General features: G+C 44.2%; 1 protein-coding gene across 1 annotated transcript in view; it reads left to right on the forward strand.

Moving 5' to 3' along the window:
- The window catches only part of KLF7 (KLF transcription factor 7), a 93576-nt gene that overhangs the window by 52661 nt on the left and 23588 nt on the right, over positions 1-17327 (forward strand). The gene's annotated exons all lie outside the window — the stretch shown is intronic.

The raw sequence follows: 17327 nt of genomic DNA on the forward strand, positions 1-17327 counted from the left end.
GTTTGCTCTAATAATAATTTAAAATCCAAACTATTAGCAAAATGATGCTCATAACTATGTTTTGTCAGTTTGGACATCACACAAAGGTGCTCATCATGGAGCTGGGAGTTGATGGCATGATGGGAGTTGTAGTCCAACAGCATCTGAGGGCTAGTGGTTCCTCAACCCTGGTGTAGATGACTGAACTAGATGGACCGATGGTCTGAATCCATAAAAGGCAGATTCTTGTGTTCCTAACGTAAAGTGAAGTGCTCTGAACTCCCTAAAGTGCTATATAATCCATGTTTAGTATTAGTGCTTCTCATGCCACTGGAGGTAATAATTTCAGTTTACTCATAAGTTGTAGATGAGCACTGTTATCTGAGCACACTTTGGTCCATCAGCTTAGGTTGATATTTGAATGGTCTGGTGTGAGAAGAGCAAGGGGGTTGGGTTTCATGGACATTTGGTGAGTCTAGTTTTCAAACCTGATACTGGTTATATCGAGACTTCCTGGCAGCAGTCAACTAGCAGCGGAAAGCTGTGTCGTGTTCTAGGTCATCGGGAGGCAGCCTTCAGACATGCAGGTCTAGAACTTCTTTGAACAAAAGGTGAAACCAGGTGTAAAAGAATGACTTCGGGGAGTGGACACACCCTTGAAATTAAGGTTCTGGCATGATTCCTACTGAGCTTGTACTGAGAAGTAGAATCAGTATTTAGTTTCAGAACTGAACTCCGTCTTTCCTGGCCCTGTTCTAAACTTTGTTCATTTCATTTAGTGAGGGGATATGCTTTTTGTAGCTTTCAGTTGGGAATTTCCCTTGCCATTCAAATGCAAATCACCCAGATATCTACCAGTGAATCCCAGTCTACCTTCTGACTCCCCCAGCTCTGGGCCACACCTTTCAGCCTTGAACCAATTCATTGGAAAGAGAAAGAAGGTCAGTGGCTATGTGCAGGATATAGCCCTCCTATACATGTTGTCCTTGACACCTTCACATGCTAGATACATAGAATGAAGCACCCTCTCACCTCGCTTGTGTAGTTACATTTCTGGACCTGATCACTATTGCAAATGAGATACTGGGCTGGGTGGGCCCAGAAGTCTGACCCAGAACAGCTGTGCTTATGTTTACATGGCTTGCCTTTCTCAATCTGCACCGTCTGATCCCTCTCGACAATAAAGCTAGCATTACTTATGCAGGAAGAGAGCTAAATTGCCTCCAAAACCAAAATAGGAAGTATTAAAGGGGTGTGGTTTGGAAATTTTGGGGTGTATTGTCAGGATCCCAAGCACACGTCCCCAAGATTACAGCCACGGAGCAGTTATTTTGCCGGGTCCTTTGTCTTTCCACGCAGCCGTAGCTTCTTGGAACCATCATCAGCGTAATACACTGTCAATTGTGAACACGCTTGGCAGTGCCAATGGCTGCCAGCCACTTGGCTCAGTTGACAGCTGAACTGAAGGTCTGAAAAGATTGTGAGATATTATTTTTCCCTTTGGCTGCTGGTAGCGCTCTCATGCGCAGGAGAAGAGGAGGCTCTGTGTGGCTTAATTGCTCCGCATCTCTACAATAAAACGGAAAGACAAAGGCTTCTCTCTCCTTGAACATAAGCGGATGGGTTTCTTCTGCCACGCAGTGTCTCAAGCAATCATCTTGCAAACTCTGGTGGACGGATGAGATTTGCTGTAGGGCGGCCTTGGGGGTGACCACAGAATGCACCCTTGATTTTGCCTGTGAAGATCCATATGCATTCCACTGACTGCAAAGTTGACAATCCCTGTGCAGGGGGGGGGGGAGCAAAGCACAAAACACCTGGTCCCTTGCTGTCGAGGGGACTGAAGCAGGCAGAAGGAGAGGGGAGAGGACAGAAAGAAGGGAGGGTTTCCCCACTTGATTTGATTTACTATATTTCTGTGCTGCTTTTCATTCAAATGAACCTCAAAGCGGCTTACTGACAGCAAAGAACGATAACCCAACGGAACGCAGTAAAACATCACAAATACAGCTGAAACCATATAGAATGAAACAACGACAATCTATAAAACACTGTCAACAATTTTAAAAAATAAGCTGAACGTTACAATTAAAGCAAAAGCCATATTATATGATTAACAAATCAACACAGCATTTATACCGTATTTTTCGCCCTATAGGGCACACCGGCCCATAGGGCGCACCTAGTTTGGGGGGGGGGAATAAAGGGGGAAAATTATTTCCCCCCCCAGGCGTGGGGCAGGGGAAGCCCGAGCTTCCCCCGACCCAAGCCCCCAAACAGGCTGCTGTCCGCAAGCCTTGGGAGCCCGGTGGGAAGCCCCGCCGGGCTCCCAAGGCTTGCGGAGAGCTGCCCAAAGCCCGGGGTGCGCTCCGCTGCGCTCCCCAGGTTTTGGGCTGCAAGCCGCTGTCCGCAAGCCTTGGGAGCCTGGCGCACCGACCCCTCTCGCCTTGCGCACCGACCCCTCTCGCTCTCCAGGCTTCAGCGAAAGCCTGCATTCACCCCATAGGACGCACACACATTTCCCCTTCATTTTTGGAGGGGGGGAAAGTGTGTCCTATAGGGCGAAAAATACAGTAATCTATAAAGCAATGTTAACATTCAGAAAATAGCAATCAGAAAATAAGCTTAAGCGCTGTTAAGTTCATACACACCCTCTCCACACCCCTATGACTCGTAATCTTCCGCTCTGTTAAAACGCAGACACACATAGCTCAACGGTAGATCATGTTGTGCAAACCGAGGGTCCAAGGTCCAAGGCAGGGCTCCCGAGTGACTCACATCTGAAACTGGTGTGCCACTACCAATCACTATGGGCCAGGTGGATCCATGGTCTGACTTTGGCACGAGACACAGTTCCCTCTGAATATTGTAATTTCTGGCAAATGAAGAGTTTGGAATGCAACGGTTTGGTGGAGCCACTGTGTAGGGAAAGGAGTTTAATTCAGCTGAGCAGAACCAGAAGCAGATCCTTCTTTTTAATTATTTTGTTGGTCTCAGTTAACTTGAAGGGTTTTTTTTTTTAAAAGTGGTGGTGCTAATTTATGTTGCGCCAAGGAGACGTTGCTAAGGACGAACGTGCAAAAAGGTGGGACCAGATTTTGGCCCGGAGTAAAATGGAGAAGTCGCTTGTCATATGGGGAAATATGTGCGAAAGAGCACTCTAGGTGGCAGGGGAAAGTGAGGTCTGCAGTTGGGAGAAAGAGCACCTATTTCGTGGGTGTGAGGAACGGAAATAGAACTGGTACTTAATTGACTGGGGGCATAAATCTAGCTTTAACACATTTGCCCCCTGTTTTAATTGCATGGCAGATACTTCTGCAAGCAGTGACAGTTTGGCTTCTTGGGGGGGGGGGGTGGAAGAGAATTTTCCAGCCCCATCTCAGCAAATGCCACTGAATCAAGTGACAGAAGGAGAGCTAATTTAGGTTGAACAAAAGCAAGAAAAATGTAATTCACAGAGTATAAATGTGTCATTGTCTAAGAAGGGAAGCAAGATATTTTGATGGGGAAATGTGCCTTAAAAATTAAATGAAGACCCTTCTATGGAAGGGTTAGTTTGGCTCGAGTCTCAATGCGAACCCAAAATGATGCTTTGAGCAGCGCCTCGTAGAGACTTGCAGTGCTTTTGTTGCAGAAACAAATGGAACAGGGAGCCAGCTTGGGGTTCAGGCTCCATCTACTCAGAAGCAGCACGACGTGATGGAAGAGTGGGGTGACTGATGCAACAGGGAAGCAACACTGGGCCAAGAAAGAGTTAATGGCAGCAAGGAGGGGCAGGCAGGGGAGAGCAGTCAGCTGAGCCCCAGGTGAGGCAGGCCTGTCAAGATGGTTGATGAGGAGCCTTATCCTGTTGGGATCTGGAATCCAGAGTGACCACCTAGGGAGTCCTAGCAGGGGGTGGGGGCCTGAAGATGTAAAAAAGAGAGAGAGAGTGGAGAGTAAAGGGGAGGTAACAAACATTAATGGCGTTTGTTAAAATGGCATAAATTATGCAAAGGAACCAGGCCTTGGGCTCAGTTGCCAACATCTATGATTCCTTGAAGATGAAAGGGACTTGGGGGGGTTTGCTTCATTTTATGCGGCTCAAGCAGCATAACTAATTCCAATAAACTTTGGTGCAAACGCAATGCACTTTTGAAATGGCTGTGAGGAAAAGGCACCATTGATGGGATGCAGAAAAATGACTCAGAATCGTTGTGCGGATTTTAGCACTAGGGCACTTGCCTCAGAGAGGCATGTGTTGATGGTCACACCAACAAAATGTCCATTAAAAATGAGAGGTGTGTGTGTGAAGGGACCATTGTTGGTAGGGCTTACCTTCCATGTGCATAGGGCCTCACATTAAATTCTTGGCATCCCCAGTTTTTTAAAGGCACGCAGAGCAGATGGTGGGAGAGCGTTCTCTCTGCCTAAGACCCTAGAGAGCTGAGTAAACAAGACTCGACTAGAAAGACAACTAGGACTCAGCTACACAGCTGCAAATAAAACATTGAAAGTGTGTTTTGAATGCAATGTACAATGTGACGCTAGATAGCGATGGTGAGTCTTATGGAAAACTCAGTGTGTGTGTTTTTTAAAAAACGCTTAAAAAGAAGAAACATTTTCAGAACGGTTTTTATTTGTGTGTAGATTGCACCCTACTCTGACCATGTTAGGCAAATAAAACTGATCAAGACTTTTGGATTGGGGAGAATCTATTCATGGGGCCGAAACCAGCACTTGGGGAATACCAGTGGCTGCCAAGAATGTGCCGTAATGGGGCAAAGATTCTGAACTGCAGTGCGTCAGATTCCTCTGGTGAGCAGTGCACAGTTGCTCCATGTTTTAGGGAAGCCACATTTGTACAGGGTTCCTGCTATGTGTGTTATTCTGTGCATCAATCTAGCATGTTCAATATGGGGCAGTGGATACTGTTAACCCTGCGCAGCAAGCTCATCTCGCCATATTGGTAATATTTAGTCTTTTGTGTTTGGTCTGATGATTGCATTTTTTCAGACACAGATCCACAAAATATTGGTATCTGCTTTTAATGCTGTGCGCTGCGTGCTAACAGACAAGGTCGTAAATAGACTTCCGTTGGATAAAATGAAAAGAAAAATGCAAAATCATATAAAAATCTATATTCTGGCTTTTTTTGTGCCTACGTGCTACTCAGGGCAGTTAACAACAGTTGAAACCCATCACAACATACCGTAAAATTCCTGCTCAAATGCATTATAATAAAATCAGAGAGAACTGCAGTGAATAAGATGGACATCAGATAAAAAGCATATCTATCCAATAAAACAGACGCTTGCCTAAACAGGAAGGTTTTTGCCATGTGGCGAAACAATGTAAGAGTGGTGGTCCAAGCTAGCGGTTACCATATTGTGAATGATATTCTAAGAAAAGCTTATACAGTGGGCTGAAATATTGACGTCTCCCTTCTCCTTATATGCTGGTTTTGCAGCTGTTGGCTTGTCATATATCCAGAGCTCTTAGTGCTAAAGTGAAGTTGAAACTAAAAGCTCTTATTACTTTCTTTTTTTTTAAGTTCTCCTAACCTCTCCAGGGACAAAAAAATAATAATGGCAATTTAAAGCAGCGGAGAGTTGTCAATTAGGGCGAAAGAAAAGAAAGTAATGGTTTGAATGAGGGATGGGGGGGAGAAATGTGAGGGAAGAGTGTGTCGCAGACAGACTTTTGCATCCTGTTGCTAGGAAACCACATCAGCATTAAATACAGTGTGCTAATTGGCTAGCTTGTCAGTGCCTGGGTACCAGCCTGGGCCTGCTACACAGCTGCTTCTGCTGTCTGGTTGCTAGGCAACTGCATCTTCTCTCCCCCCCCTTTTCTTCTGGCACCTAATTGTCTACTTTTGCTGCTGGTGTTGCTGCTGGGTACCAGTCTGGGCCTGCTGCTCTGCTGTTCTCCCGAGGGGCTGAGTTGGAGGGGGGGGAGAGGATATGTCAGCAATTAATGGAGCAGAAGGGCACATTCTACAGAAGGCCTGGCACCTGTGTCTCCTAATTCTCCCTCCACCCCCAACAAAATCCTTCTGTTCTGAACGCACATCAGGTGCCTCAAGCTTCTTTTTCTGCTAAGCTTACAAGAACAAGCTTTAAAAAGGAATTGGAATTGAGGGAGCTTTGTCCCTTTCATGAAGTGACTAGCAGGGGAAGGATAATGGACCTTTTCTCAGTGTGCGTTGTGTCAGTGGGCTAGAAGCGATGAATCGTTGCTTTCCTGCGTATGGGCTTGTGAGGGGGTGTGATAACTGAGTGCGGGTAGCTTAAGCCCTCTGAGACATTTTACTCTTTCTAAGAAGCATTCTTTACCCATGTTGAGGGAAGAGTCTATTTTTCCTTATTTCGTACTCCTTTTCATGCTTCACATTATATGCAGAATGACATGTGAAGGTTGTCACGGACACTTAAGTGACAGAGCCACTTAGGATGTGATTGGCCGTTGATGTAGGTAAATTGATTGAAACAGCTCCTTTTCATTCCTTAAATGGGAACGACCGGTAGCTGCCACACAAGGGGCTGCCTGTCTCCACTCAGACGTGCGCATTGACCATTCCATGGCTGCAGCATGAAGCAGTGACTGGTGTGTTGCGAGCTCTTTCCCACAGAAAGGATAGCATTCTGTCCCCTTATGTAGAGTTTTTCAGTGGAGTCAATTCACTGAAATGTTGAGTAATCAAGTAATGTGTGAATTAACCCCAAATGTCAAAGTGAGATTGGCTGCAGCAAGGCTTTGTACCCGTGCTGAAGGGCTCAGAGAAGGTGATGTATTGGGATCCTGCCCCCATCCCCAGAAGGAGTCCTGGCTTTCTATGGTTACGATGTTCCTGCCACTTGTATAAATTGCAAGATCCCACAAAGTGTTGTTGTTTAGTCGTTTAGTCGTGTCCGACTCTTCGTGACCCCATGGACCAGAGCACGTCAGGCACTCCTGCCTTCCACTGCCTCCCGCAGTTTGGTCAAACTCATGCTGGTAGCTTCAAGAACACCGTCCAACCATCTCGTCCTCTGCCGTCCCCTTCTCCTTGTGTCCTCAATCTTTTCCAACATCAGGGTCTTTTCTAGGGAGTCATCTCTTCTCATGAGGTGGCCAAAGTACTGGATCTGTCCTTCCAGTGAGCACTCAGGGCTGATTCTGTTTAGAATGGATAGGTTTGATCTTCTTGCAGTCCATGGGACTCTCAAGAGTCTCCTCCAGCACCATAATTCAAAAGCATCAATTCTTTGGCGATCAGCCTTCTTGATGGTCCAGCTCTCACTTCTATACATCACTACTGGGAAAACCATAGCTTGAACTATATGGACTTTTGTTGGCAAGGTGATGTCACAAAGTGATCCCACAAAGTGGCATGCTTGAAAGGAGAAAAGGCATTTTCTGGAGTAGAATTCAGAGGGCTCGGTTCATAATATGGGTTACCAGCAGGATGAGTTCTTACCATTCCTGTTTCGTAGTCATTCATACCATTCATTGGGAACTTTGAATTCAGAACAGCCTTTCCGGCCAGTGTTAAGCATGGGATGTTGGTGCTAAATCTGCCTTCAATGGGCATTTTTGTGGCGTTAGGTGCCATTAATCTGCCTGTCAAGTCTCTCAACTACAGGCTGTGTGATATTCCATCTCAGGTAGGCGTTTTGATTCTACAAAACTGTGTGGGAGCAAATACGTTGACGGAAAGGATGGTCGCAATGGTGGTGTGCTGCTTTTCATCTCACACGTCTGCCATGTTTCTCTTCTTCATTTTTCAGATTAATGTGCATGCGTGAATTGCTGTTGATGGTGTTTGCCAAAATGGCACCGTACACCATTTCTCTCTCTAAATAGCAATGGTACAGTACCCCAGCCACCTTAGTAATGAATTGCACTTTTTCTTACCTGATGAAATCAACTAGAGGCACATTCAACAATGAAAGAATCTTAAAAGAAACCGAAACAGATTTTTCTATTAGTTTCACTGTGACTGGTTCAAGAATGACACACATACTTTATGCTCGGGTGATATTTTCTCTCTCCAAAATATCTCTCTCTTTTAAACAGCTGTATCTGTTTGTTTGTTTGTTTGTTTGTTTGTTCTCTCTTTGTCTAAAAAACAACAATTTGTTCCATCTATGAACCCTACTTTTACATAATGTGTTTTAAGATTAAATGCAAGTCCCGGGGGATTTCACATCCAGGATATTAGGAGGGAATTATTGCATCGTCAATCATTAACTTACTAGTACTGTGAAAAGGTGAAATTATTTCCATTTCTAGTTTTTGGAAATGGAAAACACTAAGGTTATAATATAAAACTGCATACATTCAGATTTTTAAAACTCAGCTGTTTGTTGAATTTGTTTAGAAATCCATTTATGGCAAAAACTCACTTCAGAGGGTTTGGGCCAAGATATAAATCTGTCATGAGTATGAATGTTAAATATATTCTGGGGCACATCAAACTAGAATAACCTTAATACTTCAAGATAATTTGGAGCAATTTTAATTTATAGGGCTTCCATTTTGTTACATTTGAAAGACAGTCTTCCCTCCACCCCTACGTTGCCACGTATATGCTTCAAACAAGCCATAGTTCGGCTTGTTGTGTCATCCAAAAGTGGACTGTGGTTTACTTCAAAACCTAGAAAGCCAGAAATAAACGAAGAATTCTAAGGACTGTGCAGGCAGTCACATTCATGATTAAACTATGGTTTATTACAAACTTTGGTTTATTGCTACATATTAACACGACTCTTACCGATAAGGCAGGTGAGTATTATTTCTGCGTTGCAGGTAGAGGGTCTGTGCTGGGCTCTTGAGTGAAGCAGAGGTTCAAACTGAGAGTGCCATAGCTGGCTGAGTATCTTAGCTGTTACACTACACCATATGATGCTCGGCTGAGATAACAGTGAATCACGAGGGGTGTTCTGTATCTCTGGTGCTACTTTCTCTCTTCTTTAATGCCTCCTTTTAATTGATTGTTTGTATACGTATTAGCTGTTTTTGTGACTTTTGTTGGTTTATTTTGTTCACTATCTTGAACAAAAGCAGTAGCAAATAAATGGCTCAATAGTGGGGGGTTTTTAGGTGTGTGTGTGATACTCAGTCCAGGGTAGGCTACGAGATCACTTTGATCTGAAAAGTGCTCTTGTTCTGGCACCAGAAAGAGTCTAGTCTGGTGAGTGGAGGAGGAGGAAGAGCTGTTTAACACAGAGTCTCCATGGCACTTTACTGTCTGCTAGAAAAAAGCAGCATTAATCTTGAATTTTCAACAACTGGAGCTGCCTTATACAGAATCAGACCATCAAATTCAGTATTTTTCCCTTCGGCAGTAGCTGTACAAGAAATCTAGTTGAGGGTTTCTCCTCACAGTCCTCCTACCTACAGACTAACTGGAGATAAAAAGGTAAAGGGTAAAGGGACCCCTGACCATTAGGTCCAGTTGTGGGCAACTCTGGAGTTGCGGCGCTCATCTTGTTTTATTGGCCGAGGGAGCCGGCATACAGCTTCTGGGTTATGTGGCCAGCATGACTAAGCCGCTTCTGGCGAACCAGAGCAGCGCACGGAAACGCCGTTTACCTTCCCGCCGGAGCGGTACCTATTTATCTACTTGCACTTTGACGTGCTTTCGAACTGCTAGGTTGGCAGGAGCAGGGACTGAGCAATGGGAGCTCACCCCGTTGCGGGGATTCGAACCGCCGACCTTCTGATCGGCAAGCCCTAGGCTCTGTGGTTTAACCCACAGCGCCACCCGCATCCCGCGTTCATGTCTCAGGTATCTGGAGATACCTGAGATTAAATCTAGGCATATGCTCTGAACTTAATGTTCTTCTTTTACCAGAAAGCTACAGATTGTGTATGGATGTGGATAGAAAACAACTGCGTAGAGGGTTCCCCCATTTTTAAATAAATGGTTTAATTTTGTTAAATATATACCCGAAGAGCCTTGCATTTTGGAAACTTGTGTCCTTGCTTGTCCTGCTGTGCTCATGCAGAGGTGGAAAGCTGGGCAGGCAGAGTTGGTTAGAAAAAAATATATCTATAGAATAGCAGTAATGATGAGCTTGCTTCTACAGAGTTGTTGGGATGGTAAACACAATCTTCAAAGCTCTTTTTCAATTGAAAGCACAGAAATTATAAATAGATCAGAGCCGCTTCAGTTCTAAACAGGTGGCTGTAGGTGGATATTATATGAAAGTAACTTGCCCTCTTTTAGCTTCCTGATTTTATCCCGCGACAGCTCAGAAAAGTAGTACAGTATGTAAAAAAAGCAAGAATAGATGTTGAATGTTCAGCTCCTAGTTTGAGTTCAACCTAGGCCCTTCATGAAAGCAACTGCTTCTTTTGCAAGATGCTACAGAATGGGACACGGGTGGCGCTGTGGGTTAAACCACAGAGCCTAGGACTTGCCAATCAGAAGGTTGGCGGTTCAAATCCCCGGGACGGGGTGAGCTCCCATTGCTCGGTCCCTGCTCCTGCCAACCTAGCAGTTCAAAAGCACATCAAAGTGCAAGTAGATAAATAGGTACCGCTCTAGCGGGAAGGTAAACGGTGTTTCCGTGCGCTGCTCTGGTTTGCCAGAAGCGGCTTAGTCATGCTGGCCACATGACCCGGAAGCTGTACGCCGGCTCCCTCAGCCAATAAAGTGAGATGAGCCCTGCAACCCCAGAGTTTCCCATGAAAGGTAAAGGACCCTTTACCTTTACAGAATGGCTATATTGTGACTACAGTATACAATAAAGCAACCTCTCAGAATCCATTTTCTGCACTCGTTCCTTAAATGCTTATTTCTTCTGCTCCTTGTCCATAAAACACAGCACAACAGTACACAATGTGAGAAGATGCAAGAAGGTCCCAAAGGTTTAGCACTTATGAAACCCAGATTGCAGCTGTGGAATGCAACTGTAACATGCCTTTAAAAAAGCAATCCTTGCCATAAGAAATGTAAATTTGGATTATTATTTTTCCTGGAGACCATTGCACTTATCAGTGGATGAGATAACCAAGTGATACTTTCTTTAATTGTTTTCAGGGAAAGGAAAGCATTAATGAGATATTATGTAATGAGATGGTCACTGTTCCCTTTCCCTGCATTTTGCTTTGAAGTTTTGACGAGCTGTCAAGGGGGGCAGGGAGCAGCCGGATCTTGGCTGAGGTCTGAGGGTCAAGGATTCCTTTAGACAGCGGCTTTTAAAGGTCACATTTTCCTTTGTCTTTCTGTTTTGTCCTCTGCACTGCATACAGTATGCAAGCGTGCAGTGCCTGGGAACACAAGAGACACTGCCTGACATTTGGCAGCAAGGCAGCTCGTGTTACAAAAGAAAAGAATCTGAAAAGAAGGCTAGTCTCAGTGCTTGGCAAAGCTACTCTGGAATGCCCCGGGAGCTCAGCTATCATAGATGTTGGAGGGATATCTGATGCTGAAATAAGTCAAAATACACTCCAGAAGGCTTTAACAGCGTCCATGCAATGGGTTTCATCCAGCACTGCTGTCAAGATTATCCATCTTGGGTCGTATTTTTCAGCTGGTATCGCTGAAGGCCACCCCAATTAGTGACTGCAAGATATTTTGTTTGTTACGTTAGATCTTGGATCGTTGAATTGGGTACCAAGGGAATTATTCACTTCCATGGCAAATCAGCGTTGGAAAATCTCAAGCCGCTGTAGAAAACGATGGATCCTTTATCCTAGAAGGAAGATGGCTAGGAGCTGAGTTGCTTCAGTTTCTGGACAAGATGGGGTCTGATAAGCTAGCCTAGTCAGGAACTACACAATACTGTCTCCAGCGCCTTCCCTTTATGAAAGTGGATGCTTTTATTCATGTCTTCATGAGAATAGGTGTGCATTCTGTTATTTTGACTGATGACCTGTCCTCAATCCCAACAGGTCAGGGAACAGTAGGGTATAAAACCATGCATCTCCCAGCTTCAGTAGGTTGACAGTTGAAAGGCAAGTCCATGCTTCATGTGGCTGATGCTGTTCCTGGATACATGGTGTTAAGCAGTTATTTTCTGCATAAGATATCGTTTACATAATAGGTGCATCTTTTATAAACCAGTGACAGATCATTTGTTGCACAAGGCACTGGAGTAAATACCATATTTTCCGCTCTATAAGACACATCAGACCATAAGACTCACCTAGTTTTTGGAGGAGGAAAACAATAAAAAAAATATTCTGAATCTCAGAAGCCAGAACAACAAGAGGGATTGCTGCGCAGCAAAAGCAGCGATCCCTTTTGCTGTTCTGGCTTCTGGGATAGCTGCGCAGCCTGCATTCACCCCATAAGACGCACACACATTCCCCCTTACTTTTTAGGAGGGAAAAAGTGAGTCTTATAGAGCAAAAAATACAGTAACTTGTTGCTGGAGCAGTTGTGTTTGCTGTGCAAGGTGTATAACCTGGGGGGACAGGACACAAAATTGTTGAGCTTTTTTCTTTGCAAAATCTCCCCTCCCCCCCCCCCCCCAAAAAATTGATGTTTTTGAGCTGTTTGAAAGAAATTCACCAAAGAAAACCCAAGACTTCTGATATGGGTTGACATACGTCCAGGTTTCTGCCGGACATTTTTATGGATTTTTCATCAGCCCTTATTGTTGGGATCATGGGCAATGGAAGGGAGAGCAAACAAAGATGCGAGGGAGGGGGAGTAGACCACTCTGGTGCTTGACCACTCTGACTCCCAACACAAGTAGATAAACTATGGGGACTAACCATTAATTCTGACACATGCCCAGGTATGAGAGAAATGATTTGTGGCAGAATAGGGATGGAGTATTTCTGTTAAAAATGGGGCTAGGTGTGACAATGGTCTGGGGAAATGGTGTTACTAATTGTATTTGTGCCCTCTTCCTCTACCTACGTGTAGGAATGTTTCCAATTTGTGCCCCACTTCCACATTATCCTGCTTCTGTTTTTTATTCAACCCATATGAAAGTTGGCATTTTTATGTGTACTTTTAAACGTATTTTAAAATACTGGAAAGCCAGCCAGATGGGTGGGGTAATAGTAGTAGTAGTAGTAGTAGTAGTAGTAGTAGTAGTAGTAGTAGTAATAAATAAATAAATTAATAAAATAATAAATAATATTCTGTCTTAAAACATGCATTTCAAAGTGTGTTTTTAGCCAGAAACTGTGTCGCAACATTTAGGAAGGCGTGAAGCCTCGCCTAAAAATGAGCAATCTGTTTGTCGTCGCTGCTCTGCTTTATTTTAAATTGCATTAAAACACATACATTTTGCTGTACAGAGGGGAGGGCATTCTTCTCGTGCTCAAAGGCACTCATGAGCATATATGTATTGACATGTCTATATGTGTGTGTGTGTGTGTGTGTGTGTGTGTGTGTGTGTGTTTTATAACATCATTTTCAACAGTAATTAAACATACTTCTACATCTTATTCAATTTTTTTGACTTCCATCAATCCTGCCTGAAAATTTTCCAATCTAATCTCTTAGTATGCATTTCTTATCTTCCCTATTACATTTCAAACACATAACCAATATTTCCATCTTTGTCTACTTTGTAACACTTTGTATATTTCTCCATACAAAACTTCTTGTAGTCCTACTAGCATGATTTGTTGATTACAGTTGCTCTTCAAATAATTCATATACTTCTTCCAATCTTCTGTAAATCTCTGGTCCCGCAGGTTTTGAATCCTTCCTGTCATTTTGTCCAATTCTGCATAGTCCATTAATTTCGTCTGCCATTCTTCTTTCGTCAGAATTTCTTCTTGTTTCTATTTCTGGGCTGACAATACTCTTGCTGCAGTTGTTGCATATAAAAACAATTTAACATCTTGCCTATTAATGTCCTGACCTATAATACCAAGTAAAAATGCTTCTGATTTTTTAAAAAAATCTATATTTCAGCATCTTTTTCATCTCATTATATATCATTTCCCAGAAGTTCTTTACTTTTTTACATTCCCACCACATATGATAAAATGTTCCTTCTTTTTCTTTACATTTCCAACATATGTATTGACATGTCTTAGCGGTTTTGAGCCATTGAGAACTCTTGAATTCAAGAGAGTTCCAATACGTTATGTGAAATGAAACAATGCACTTAAAAAACAAAACAACCTAGAACTCTACCCCCCCCCCACTTCCCCCCTCACTTTCCCCTAAGGTTGTTGTTGTTTAGTCTTTTAGTCGTGTCCACCTCTTTGTGACCCCATGGACCAGAGCACGCCAGGCACTCCTGTCTTCCACTGCCTCCCGCAGTTTGGTCAGACTCATGCTGGTAGCTTCGAGAACACTATCCAACCATCTCGTCCTCTGGCGTCCCCCTTCTCCTTGTGCCCTCCATCTTTCCCAACATCAGGGTCTTTTCCAGGGAGTCTTCTCTTCTCATGAGGTGGCCAAAGTATTGGAGCCTCAGCTTCAGGATCTGTCCTTCCAGTGAGCACTCAGGGCTGATTTCCTTCAGAATGGAGAGGTTGGATCTTCTTGCAGTCCATGGGACTCTCAAGAGTCTCCTCCAGCACCATAATTCAAAAGCATCAATTCTTTGGCGATCAGCCTTCTTTATAGTCCAGCTCTCACTTCCATACATCACTACTGGGATGCAAAATGGAACAGGGTTCCTGCATCTTCACCTGTTGTGTGGAAGCGTGAGGATTTCAGCAGGTGTAACTGGAGTCACAAGCTACACCTGCTGAAATCCCCTCGTCCCCCATAACTTTAAAGGCTCAGGAACCCCACCCCTCTTCGCATGATCCGGCTACCCTGCTTTCTCATTTATTGCCTTGAGAGACGAGATCACTTGACTGATGGGCTGGTGGATCAATGGGTGTTTGGCTTTGCTACACCTGCTTCAATTTTGTATAGAGTTTCCTTTCTTCATTGCTCTGCCTTTCAGTTTTAGATCCCTCTCTCTCTCTCTTTCATTTGGAAACCCATCTGAGCTGAGGATAAAAGGCTCTGCTTGCTGAACTGTAGGAGATATCTCTGCCCATTCTCCTCATCTGCCTGTGCCAGATTTCCACTTTATCTTTGGAGTAGCAGAGCCTAGCTTGCAATCAGTAATGTTTCGTAAATGACTAACCACAGAGAAGCCTCTCTCTTTTTGCCTTCCTTGGGCCTTGATGAGAGATGCTTGTGTTAGCTTCATTATAATTTCGGGGCTTAAACTGGAGATTAATTTGGGCCTGTTTCAGCTTTTCTCCTCTCTCCATTTGCCCACTCCTTGAACATGTGGTTTCTCTTAGATTTGGGCTATAAAGCAATCAGATCTCCCATTTCTCTCCTTGCTCTTGCTAATAATAAATAACACAGAAGACACATCAGTGTTTAGGATTCAAGAAGCCTGTCGCTTGAAGGCAATGGCTGTGAATGAGCTTTAAAGGGCATCTTTAAGGTGATTTCCAGTATTTTAAAAATATTTTCCTCTTCCCTGGTGCTGACAGTTCCTTATTAAGGAAGCAACAATGAAGACTGTTGTTCTTCTTTTACTGTGTACTCGCTTTTGCTATTGGGCCCACCTTTTGTTCTTGCTGAGCTGCATACTGAATGTGTAGCTGCGTATTGAATACTCTGTGTGTTTGGTTTCAATATCAGGATTCTTTCTCATGTTAAAATACGCAGATATTGGAGCCGTCCACTGTCTGCAACTAGGTGCTGTCTGAATGACAACTAAATTGGAGAGAGGAGACCTAGGCTGAAAGGTCGCTGGTCGTCCTCCCTCTGGTTTGGATTAACACCATCTTTCAAAGAGCAGAATCCTTCGTCAGTTGTTATGGCGACAAGCACATTGGCAGACTTTTGCAAGAGAAGGGGAGCAAAAATGAAACGACAGTATTTCTCTTAAGTATCTCTATGGTGCACCTGTTTTCATCCCACAGAAGAAGCATCATTGCCTGCTGTTAAAATCATTTGCTTCTGTTGCAAATCAGGTCTCATTTACTGTATTTTTCACTCTATAGGACGCACCTTGTTTTAGAGAGGGAGAACAAGGGGGGAAAAATTCTCCCCCTCTCTGCGCAGCGCCCCTTCAGCGAAGTGGCAGGAGAAACGGAGCCCCTTCCATTTCTCCTCCCGCTTGGCTGAAGGGGTGATGCGCAGCTCTCCCTCTCTGCTGAAGCCAGGAGAGTCTTGCTCTCGTGGCTTCAGCGAAAGGAACCCGAAGGCTGCGGAGCGCAGCGGGAACTCGCGCTGCACTCCGAAGACTTCAGGCAGCTACCCCTGAAGCCTGGAGAGCGAGAGGGGTCGGTGCGCACCAACCCCTCTCGCTCTCCGGGCTTCAGCGAAAGCAATGCGAAGCCTCTGGAGCGCGGAGGGAGCGCTCCCTCTGCGCTTCGGAGGCTTTGCGTTGCTATCGCTGAAGCCAAGGAGCCTGCATTCGCTCCATAGCATGCACACACATTTCCCCTTAATTTTTGGAGGGGGAAAAGTGCATCCTATAGAGCGAAAAATACGGTAGCTAGGGTTAAAACATAACTGCACCATCACCTAGCACCAGTTCACACATACATATTTCAAACCTAGACCTAAACTACTAGATGAATGCAACTTTCATGTGTGAATGGGCCCATCCAGAATAGATGAAACTGGGCTGTTGGTCAGATTTTATTTTTTGATTTTTTTTTTTTGGTAAAAAAATAAGAAATCAATTACAGTGCTAATCATTGAAAATAGAACCAGTGCTTCTTGTAGTAAATGAGCCACTTTCATAAGTGTCATAAGAGTTTCACAGTTTCAGATTTCAAAGGCAGCTTTAAGGGTCTGCCTCAGAATATCTTGGTTCCTGCACTAGTTTCTTATTACAGGCCTATTTATGCATGGGTTGTGTTCTGAGGCACTGTGCATTTAAGTGAAATTGCGTATATTGGGAACGCCATTGAAAAAGCCCGCAAATACCCTCTAAACTTATGGAAGCCCTTGAAAAACCCTTAAACACACACACACACACACACACACACCAAAAAAATCCGCCAAACTCCACCACAATCACGCCCCACCCCCCTAATCCCTTGATTTCCGAAAGAGAGGTGATATCAGGAGGGCTTGGAAACTGAAATCTCCTGCCTTGTTCAGGGTACATAGACAACTTGGAGAGGCCATGATGCTCTGGCAGCAATACAACCCTCCTCTTTGGCATGTAAGATATTGGTGACCACTGTGATAGGAATTTTATGGTCTTAGATATATGGTAATGTTCATAAGTGTACCAACCAAGCACATACATAGATCAGCACAGGAAGACCAACCTGGAACCATTTTGATTCCTAAACTGAGCAAATGTTTTGTCTGCAAGGTCAAAGTGGGAAACCTCCCCATTGTCTCTTTCCTCACAAATCCTGTCTTAAGGGTACATTTAAGATATGAATAGGGTGTGAGCCTGTGACCTGGCCCAGGAACTAAGTAT

This window comes from Podarcis liolepis, assembly GCF_965112155.1.
Source record: "Podarcis liolepis genome assembly, chromosome: 1".
In the NCBI taxonomy this organism is placed as follows: Eukaryota; Metazoa; Chordata; class Lepidosauria; order Squamata; family Lacertidae; genus Podarcis; species Podarcis liolepis.